The following is an 8,899-nucleotide window of genomic DNA, read 5'->3' as shown; positions in this document are numbered from 1 at the left end:
GTTATTACACAAGTTGTAATCTCTTCATGATTATTTTGATTTATCTATACTAATATTATAAAGAGGAAAGATTTGTTTGTTTGTTTGTTTCGAATAGGCTCCGAAACTACTGGACCGATTTGAAAAATTCTTTTTCCATTAGAAGCCGACGTTGTCCCTGATGAACATAGGCTACTTTTTTTTATTTATTTTTTATTTTATTTTTTTGGTTTCATGTGTGTTTTAATGTTTCCGAAGCGAAGCGAGGGCGGGTCGCTAGTATCTTAATAAAATTTAAAGTACACACCGCTTTGAAAATCCGTTCATTTCATAATCAAATGAAAATAGTTGTCTTATTTTTTTCCCTTCATACACTGAATAATGAGCTAAATTTAACTTTATACCTCATATCATTTCGATAATTTTACACATAAATCTTAAAAACAGTTGTTTTTGTAAAATAAAGTATCAAAAAAAAGTAGAAACCAGCTTTTATTCAAAATTAAACCTTCATATACTGTATAAAATTGTGTTATTGCCCTACTATATACTACAGGCAATTTAAAGAAACTTGTGTAATAAGTCAGCTGACGAACCACAAGTCAAAAGAGACACGACGGGCCACAATGAGCTACGAAATCAGGAAAGAAATGTAGCTACTTAATAAGTTATGTTTATAACTGTTTACGCATCAACTCCTCTTTCGCGAAGTCGGGAAAGACGGAGGCAGCGCGGCGCGGGAGGGGGCGGCAAACCGGCGGACCGGCGAGCTCCGGACAACCACCTTCACTTCTGAACGGGACTCAACACCTACAAGACGCGCAATATTATGTACAATTACTTCATATTAAACCAAAAAGATAATTCACTAGTATTTATAATTTAACGGCAGACTTCACAAACCACCTTAGAAAGAAATCAGAAAGGAAATACAATCTGAGAAATTCACAAATCAAGAACAATAACATCTCTCTATCCATCCGCGCCAACGAAAAACCAGTAGATTTATGACACAAAATATATATAGCCTGGAAATGGCTCAATCGATTTTCGTTTAACTTAACAACGCTGATCTGTGAAGGCTGACCGGACTCAGTCAGGGCCCTGACACTGCGATACTTTGTGACAAATATTTTGTGTATATGAGCACTAGCGACATCTTGTAGCGCATGCCCCTAAACTTTTTTTTGCCCTTGTAGGCAGACGAACACACAGTCCACTTGGTGGTGAGTGGTTACCGTCGCCCATGGACTTCAGCAATGCTAGGGGCAGAGCCAAGCCGCTGTCTACCGCTAACTTATATGTTATTAAAGTTAAGGCATTTAATTACTGTATATCTAAACACAGAAAAAAAAAGAAAAAAAAAACCATAAAAGTCTTTATTTGTTATAGACAAATTGATTGATTTTTATCAATTTGTGGTTTCGGAAAATTTACAAAATCCTTCATTAACAATAAAATATAGGATAGTAATATGTTATTGCCATCTACAGGAGCAATGAGAAACTAATCGAAGCGAAGCCATCTAGTAGCCGACGCCCGTAAACATTTTTGTTGAGTGCTTGAGTTGCTAATCTATAACTAATTTATGATTATTATCTATGAACTCTGTAAAAATATGTATTTGATATTCTCATTTCAAACGTTACATGTTACAGGCTTTTCAAATATTACAGAATATATTATTATGTATTTGAAATAGCTCGTATACCGCTGTATGCCTTTACTGGTTGATAGAATTTTATCAGTTATATCGTGATAGAGAAAACACATTCCTGTCACAAATGTTTTTTATACGGACTCTACCTTTGTAAAACGTCCCAAAGGACCAGGATTATTTCTGCCACTAGTCGATATTAAGAAATGTAAGGCCCTCAGTTCTATCTACAATAAAATCAATATTATTCATAACATACAAATATATAAATATATATATTTTGTAGTGCTTAGATAGGTAGACAAGATCACAGTACATCTGATGTTAGGTGCTTATCGGAGTCCATAGACATCAACAATGTAAACGCCGCCGCCCACATTGAGTAATGTGTTCTAAGTCTCTGTTTTATAAGTACAACGGCTGCTAAGCCCTTCAAACCCAAACACATCACGGCTTCACGGCAGAAAATCCGCAGGGTGGCAGGACCTCTTGTGACTGGTGGTAGGACCTCTTGTGAGTTCACGCGGGTAGGTACCACCGCCCTGCCTATTTCTGCCGTGAAGCAGTAATGCGTTTCGGTTTGAAGGGTAGGGCAGCCGTTGTAACTACACGGAGATCTTAGAACTTATATCCCAAGGTGGATGGCGCAATTGCGTTGTAGACGTTTATAGGCCCAGTAACCACTTAACACCAGGTGGGCTGTGAGCTCGTCCACCCATCTAAGCAATAAAAAAAATTGAACGTATGTAAGTGTGTATCTCAGTCTCTGATACCCATAACACAGGGAATTCTAATTTGAGGCCCGATGACCATGCGTGATTTTCCGCGACTATTTAGTTTAAAAAAAAAGAAAAAAAAATGTAAAAACATGGGCGCACCTCAACCGCATGGACGCGGTGCAATGAGTTAAGGAAAAGGTGACGATAATGACTAATAACAGAATTAAGATATTAAAGCTCCTTATTTGGAGAGTCGCGACAGAGAGGCGTCCGTGACCTGACAAGTAGACCTGGCATGCTTGTTGTTGAATAACACGATTACACCCGATTTGGAATCCTGTTGCGCCTATCAATTTTCCAATAAATAATATACTTATTTAACACATATTCACGGAATACTTCGATCAAGAAAGAAAACATTGGGGTATCAAATCGCATTATCTTCTCAACGAGAGTACATTATTATATTATTATGTACTAGGGGTCCCGCAGTAGTCGAAATTCGACTATAATTAATTGGAATTGTAAGTTTGTACACTGTTATGATTGTATTTTATACTTTTATAATCATAAATTTCACCAAGGCTACACTATAAAAAAATATTGATAAAGACAAACAATATTTAATCTATTCTCAATTTGACCACAGACGTCAAGAACAAAAGTTTGACAATAAACAGTATGCATGCGTGTGTGCGTCAAATACAAGGTATGTAGTGTGTGTAATGTTTTCTTTATTTATTTAATGTATCTTTTACGCATTGTTTTAAAAAAATATTAGCATTGTGCACTTCTCTATATTCTGTATAAGTGTGGAAAATTTCATACTCCTCCGTCCACGCAATTTTCGTAAAAAGGGGTACAAAGTTTTTGCTTCACGTAGCTTCACGTATTAATATATAGATGTTTTGTAGTATCATGTACCTACCGACACGAAACAATACCGATAGGATCCATTCTGGTTTGTGGGGTAAGGACATTCGTTATTGCAACAGATCGAAGGCTTTGACCTGATTCTACAAAATACGTGGTGGCATTCACTTTGACATTGACGTAAGCACAGCAAATTCTATTACCACAGCAAAAAGCGGTAATATAATATTATGTAAGTGATATAGTGCTTTAATATTGTATGTGTATTTTAAGTATAAAATAATTGTTTTTAAGTATATATTCTTTTTTTTTAAATTAATGATGTGCATAAAGGCGTGGTCTATTTTTGATACATCACTGAATATTGTTAATAATAGTAGGTTATTTGGAAGAGTATTTTTTAGATGGGGGGACGAGCTCACAGCCCACCTGGTGTTAAGTGGTTATTGGAGTCCATAGACAGTTACAACGGCTGCCCCACCCTTTTAAACCGAAACGTATTACTGCTTCACGGCAGAAACAGGCATTCTTGCTTCGATCTCACAAACAAACAACAAATTAAAAGCAACTAGGCCGTTATTTGTAGTTATACAACAAAAAAGAGAAAAAATACTTTTTATAAATCTTAAAATCGGCTCAGTAGTTTCAAAGATTATCCGATACAAAGCGATAACACAAAAACAGAGCGCGTTTTTTTTTTGTTTAATTCAACAACAAGCAAACCTTTGAATTAAAAATAAAACACTCCAACCGTGTTTATTTGTATACCGAGATATACTTCACTAAGCCTATTGATGGAAGTATATTGATTTTATTATACAGAACATCACTCAACTGCCGAACTACACTGCGTGAATTTAAATTACATGGAATAATGTATGTATTAACAACCGCCGCGGCTTATTTGCACTTACGGATTTAGTAAATTGATTCTGACGTTTGCGCATGGGCCAAGCGCTTTGGTTACGGTACGTGTCCCACACTGTACACAAGCTTTACCTCAACGGCCTGAATCAACTGCGATAGACGAATTGGCCGCGGATTGTATTCCCATTATTCGTAACAGGGATTCACTGTCTATTTCCTAACAGATTACGAATCTAATTCCATCGGGATTTAATTACATTCTTTCGAGCCTTATCTTTTGCACTTAATGTTAATTTTTTTAGTTAATACGCTCAGACGCGCTTACGGCTTACCTCATTTTAACTGACGCGAACGTGATCGCTAACGTCGTCTTAGAGATAAAAATAGACATGAGATTACGTATCGATTGTTTAGGTACAACAGTAGCGGTGGCTATCAGAAAACAAAAGATATTCGACAAGATAATTCGTGACATTTACAAAATTCCAAACAACATCCGAACTGACGGTCTGCCGAGCAAAAACATCCACTTGTTCCATCCACATCCATTTGTTAACAAATCCCATTTGCTTTGGTTGCGGCAGACGCGTGCAGTATGTTGGTACCTAAAAGTACGGACCAACATGATTTTACTGTGCAACTAATACTTACTATATTATGTATAAGTACTTACTATAATACTAAAACTTCTAGTATTACTACCGATCACGGTGAAGTAGCGAATGAGGAAGAACAGGGTACGAGTAAGATCCATTGACCTCGAATATCGCAAGGCAACGTCTAAATTTTTTTACTGGTGGTAGGACCTCTTTTGAGTCCGCACGGGTAGGTACTACCACCGTGCCTATTTCTGCCGTGAAGCAGTGATGCGTTTCGGTTCGAAGGGTTGGGCAGCCGATGTGACCATACTGAGACCTTAGAACTTATATCTCAAGGTGGGTGGCGCATTTACGTTGTAGCAAGCAATAAAAAATTTAAAAATCTGACGTCACTTTTAATCTTATTTTACCTTCTATCATCCTTTATTGTATTTTTTACAATAATTACACTTACAATAATGACACCGTTATCTTCAACGACCACAGAATTTGCAAATAATTAGAAACATCGGAGATAACAAAATGAAGATAACAAATAAGAGACTGCTGTAAAAATAGTTTTAATTATGTTTACGACACGCGTAAGCTGAAGAAAATACTATGTCACAATAATATTACGCAGTGGGCGTTTCGGGTTCATTGAATACCAGCGTGTTTGTCATGTCCATCTATAGACACAACCGACAGAGTTTTTCGATGTATCTATGCAGTAAGTTGAGATTCCCATCCGGTTGTAGATTCAGCGAAGCACTGCTCTTGCTAGACTCAATGTTAGCTATTCTCTCAAGTAGGGCCTGTGAGCTCACCTACACTGTGAGCAGTCAGCATAGCCCCTTAGAATATCAACGATTAGATAGGGGGCGAAAAAAAAGTTACTATCCGTTTGACGACTACTATAAAATATGGTTAAAATAACATAAACATTTAGAAATAAAAAAATATCTCAAATACAGTTCTTATCAATAGATTAATTATATAGGGCATCACGAATTGATTTACACCGCATTTTTGTGAAAAGAATGTTGCACTTTCAAACAACTTCTAGCTTGTGGAAGGGTTTATAAGTCCGAAAATGTACCAACATGATTGTAAATTGGATTGGTAAGAACGAAACGTATGAAAAGAGGTTGGAGCGGAGCGTTGAGATGTGAGTGAGAGAAAAGGAAAGAAAGGGAAAAGATAATGACAGAGAAAAGGAAGATGGCGAAGACGGCGTAAAAAAAAGGTGTTAGATATATTTTAATATATTCTAAGGAAAGCAGACCTAGGAAGTGGTCGTGGCCTGCTGACGTAATACAGCAGCGACTTCAGACTGGTCGGAGTTGAAGAGGGGAGTTGAGGACACCACTAACATATTGCCTCATTCACGGCCTCTTTCTGATCTCGGCACCAGGTATAGACGGACGTTGTACATTCGCGTGTCAACTTAGTTACCCACATTTTGTCATTAGTATTTAAAATCAATAATAGTTGAAAATTGCATTTTGTATCGTTCTAATTATATTTTTTTAGTATTTTGAGTCGTGATTTCTAATTATATTATAATAACAGAAGATTTTGGAACAGTGGAAGTTTTATTTTATGCGCTGCGATTTCTCTATTCTGCAAACATAATTTTTTTTATTGCTTAGACGGGTGAACGAGCTTTTGCTCACAACCTTTTAAGTAGTTACTGGAGCCCATAGACATCAACAACGTAAACGGCATCACCCTGTTTGGGACATGATTTCTAAGTCACAGTTCTATAGTATAACAGCTACCCCACCTTTCAAACCGGAACACATTACTGCTTCGCAACAGAAATAGGCAAAACGGTGGTACCTACCCGTGCGGACACACAAGACGCCCTACCACCAATAATTGCGCAAGTTATATTTTTTGCGGGTTTGATTTTTATGACACAATTTTATTCCTTCACTTTTTTCTCGACACAAGTCTTTCGTAAGCTAAGTACGTATTTCATTACAAAAATTGTTACCTACCTGAGGGATTTTGGGCTCCTATTTCTGCCGCAAAGCTGACATACGTTCCAGCTTGAACATTCAGAGAGCCGTTTCGCAATGACAATGAAAAATTCGACCTTTTGTCTGAAAATGACAGGTTTTGTCTAATGGCCTTGGAAACCACGTGACACCAGGTCGACCGTGAACTCGTCTACTCGTTTGAAACAATTAAAAAAAACATGCGTTACTGTATGTAAATAATTGAACAAAATCAAAATACACCTACTGCTGCCTCGTTAAGGACTTCTTCTTTCCAGTCGTACACTCTTGGCAGAGTGGTCGTGGTCATGTATCAGTCGGATCCTGCGCACCGATGCTCTCGCGATGCGATGCCGTGTGGCACTTTGTTTCGCAAGCATTTATGTTGGAGTGAGTCACAGATATTATGAGGTCGGTCCATCGTGTTGCAGATCGTCTGGGAGATCTTTTGCCCTCGACTTTCCCTTGCACCACCAACCGCTCAATGGAGTCCTCATTACGAGTAATGTGCCCGAAGAACTTGAGGATTCGTATTTGGACTGTTGACGATAGTCTCTCCTTGATGTTGATCTCTTTCAGGATCGAAACGTTGGTACGGTGCGCGGTCCACGGAACTCTGAGGAGACGTCTCCAACACCACATTTCCAGCGCGTCAATCTTACGACGGTCTTGCATCCTCAGCGTCCACGACTCAGCCCCATACAGAAAGATTGGAAAGACCAGGCATCTCACTAACCTAACTTTTGTGTTTTTGGTTATTCTGCGGTCTCTCCAAATCTTTGTTAGCCTGTTAACTGAGGATCTGTGTGCTTAGTGCGAGTTTTTTAACGTTCTCGATAGCGTAAAAGTTAAGCTAATTTAGTATGCAGTTGGTGTTGACAACCCAACAAATTGGTATAAAACCTTTTTTATTGTTGTGGTTGTGGTTTGTGACATTACATTTGAATTTTGAATTTTGGAATGTCTTAGATTTGTCATTTCTCTTTTATCCGTGCTATTGTAAGCGAATTATAAAATGTCAAAAATGTCACGGCGCACGGCAGCTCGTTATGAACACGAAGTACCGATTTTCTTATCTGCGTAACTTTAGCGTGTAGCTGTCAAAGCATACGATTTAACTTTTAGTTTAATTAATTTACCGACGACTTCGAGCGACCAGTGTTGAAAAATAAAACGCCCACACCTCTTTAGACGTCAGCTGCAAGAGCCAGACCAAGAACCGGGAAACGCCTTAAACAAGTTTCGAGCAAGAACTCAGTTTGGATTAACTGATTTAATTGAAGCAGGCGCTCATTCTATACAGCCAAACTTACGAGGTCTGTTAACTTATAGCATACATATTTTATTTATCTAATAATTTACTGTATTTAACGATATTACATAAGTTCTTCCATGCTTTGTGCAAAAGAAACATAAAGAAAACAATGATGACTCAATGACACAATTATGAGAGGGTAATCCGAAAAAATCAGTTGACTGTAAAGTCGGTGTACTGACGATAGCTGAACGTGACAACGTCATAAGAAAATACTGATGGAATGGTTTCATTTTTCAATGATCGCAATTATTTTTGCTATAAACAATTGACACCACATTCACTTTTCACTGAACTTCATACTTGACGAAAACATGTAAATGTATTATTGTATAGCAGCTGTCCACGCGGATGCATCGTTCACTCAAGTAGGAGAGAGACAGATGTCGAACGCTGCCGAACGCGGAAGCCGATTGTGCCTCTTTGTCGCTCGTTGCGCGCTCTCGCTTGCACTTCAAGCCTTAAATGGAACGCCTCATGGGTCATGTTTTTTCGTGCGTGCAGCGGGCTCCATCGAATTCTAAGACGTTGTCACGTCAAAAATATACTATGGCGTATTGAGTGCTTCCTCTGGGTCATGTATTATATTTATTTTTTTATTTTTTTTTTTTATTGCTTAGATGGGTGAACGAGCTCACAGCCCACCTGGTGTTAAGTGGTTACTGGAGCCCATAGACAACTACAACGTAAATGCGCCACCCACCTTGAGATATAAGTTCTAAGGTCTCAGTATAGTTACAACGGCTACCCCACCCTTCAAACCGAAACGCATTACTGCTTCACGGCAGAAATAGGCAGGGCGGTGGTACCTACCCGTGCGGACTCACAATAGGTCCTACCACCAGTTTATTACGCTGTACGGTTAAGCTTAGGCCAGATTAATAGCCAAAGAAAAACAACGCGTAGAA

Source organism: Bombyx mori, chromosome 3 (genome assembly GCF_030269925.1).
Source record: "Bombyx mori chromosome 3, ASM3026992v2".
Taxonomy (NCBI): Eukaryota; Metazoa; Arthropoda; class Insecta; order Lepidoptera; family Bombycidae; genus Bombyx; species Bombyx mori.
This window is presented reverse-complemented; position numbering follows the sequence as displayed.